Below are 1,505 nucleotides of genomic sequence, written 5' to 3' on the forward strand. Positions count from 1 at the left end.
AATACCAACACATCATACCCCTTATTTATAAAGTAGTGTAAGGCTACGATGTCTATCGAAGCCTGTCGAGGGTGCTCGAAGCGTGATGCGATATATTTTAGGTCAACTTGGTATTTAGACTGATACTTAGATTATCTAGTACTAATTCGAGTCGTCACTGGTTATATATATATATTTTATATATATGAGGGAAGAGCAAAACATATCAACAGGAACGACCCCCTCATAACTTTTGAACGAAGCATCCAAAACCAAATAAAAGTACATCAATCGAAAGAGCAAGAAAAACGAAAATATAATATCTAAAAATATAAACAATATTAGAAACTGATAAATAGAAATTAGAGATTAAAAATATCGAGATTTTTGCGATTGTCGATTATAAAAAAGAGGTTTTCTCGTTAAAAATTAAATTAAACTAAAATTAGTTTAGTTTGATAATGGCGGATAATATACCCACTAGTTTATCTTTTGATGAACTAATAATGGTAACTCAGGATTATATCCTGATGCTTAAGAACACTAATAAAAAATAATAAAAAAGACAAATCTTAATAGATTTGGATGAGGAAGAATTAAACAAAGAAGATTTAATTCTAGAATTAAAGAGATTAAACGATCTTTTAAAAAAAAAAATAAAAGAAGTAGAAAATCTGAAAATTAAAATAAGAGAACTCGAAAATCTCAAAAAATCCTACGCAGAAATGGTATAGAAATTACAAAATTAATAAGACAAAAACAAAACGAAAATAATCAAAAATCGACAGCTTAATAATAATAACAACAACAAAAATAAACAATTTCAATTAACGATTTCTATCGGGAAGCGGACCACATCGGGAAGAGGACCAACAAATTTTCATTTTTAAAAATTAATTATAAATTAAATATTATATAAAAAAATTTGAAAAAATTAAATAAAAAAGAAATTACTAAAACGAATAACATATTAAATTTTCAGAAATTTTTATGTAATATTCGAATTAATATTAATTTTTAAACCTCAAAACTGGGTGTTTTTATGAAATATGTTGTTTACTACATCTTAGCGTCGCGTTGCAATTTAATTTAACCTTTTATCATTATTATTATTATTATTATTGTTATTTTTCTATATAATTACTATTTTCTGTATTATCCTCTACACTATCTTCTGCACTACTTTCTGCACTGTCTTCTGTACTATCCTCTGTACTATTCTCCCCAGCGTCCTCCCTAGTACTCTGTGCACTACCTCCTCCAGCACTTTTTCGAGGGCGACCTCGAAGACGCTTAGTTTTATTATAGTCTTTACTATATCCTCTACTACGGCCTCTACCATGGCCACTACTATTACTACGAGGACGACCACAGCTTTTTCTAGGTTCTATGCTATTAGGTTCTGTACCCTTGGTATTTAATTTAATAGCTTTGTTTTGTTATAGTTCACTAATCTCCTGATTATTTAGAATATGGGCACTAGTAAGCCTCGGTTTATTACGTCTAATTTATAAGGCTTTCTTGTT

Source organism: Arthrobotrys flagrans (assembly GCF_004000055.1).
Source record: "Arthrobotrys flagrans strain CBS H-5679 chromosome Unknown unitig_15, whole genome shotgun sequence".
Lineage (NCBI taxonomy): Eukaryota > Fungi > Ascomycota > Orbiliomycetes > Orbiliales > Orbiliaceae > Arthrobotrys > Arthrobotrys flagrans.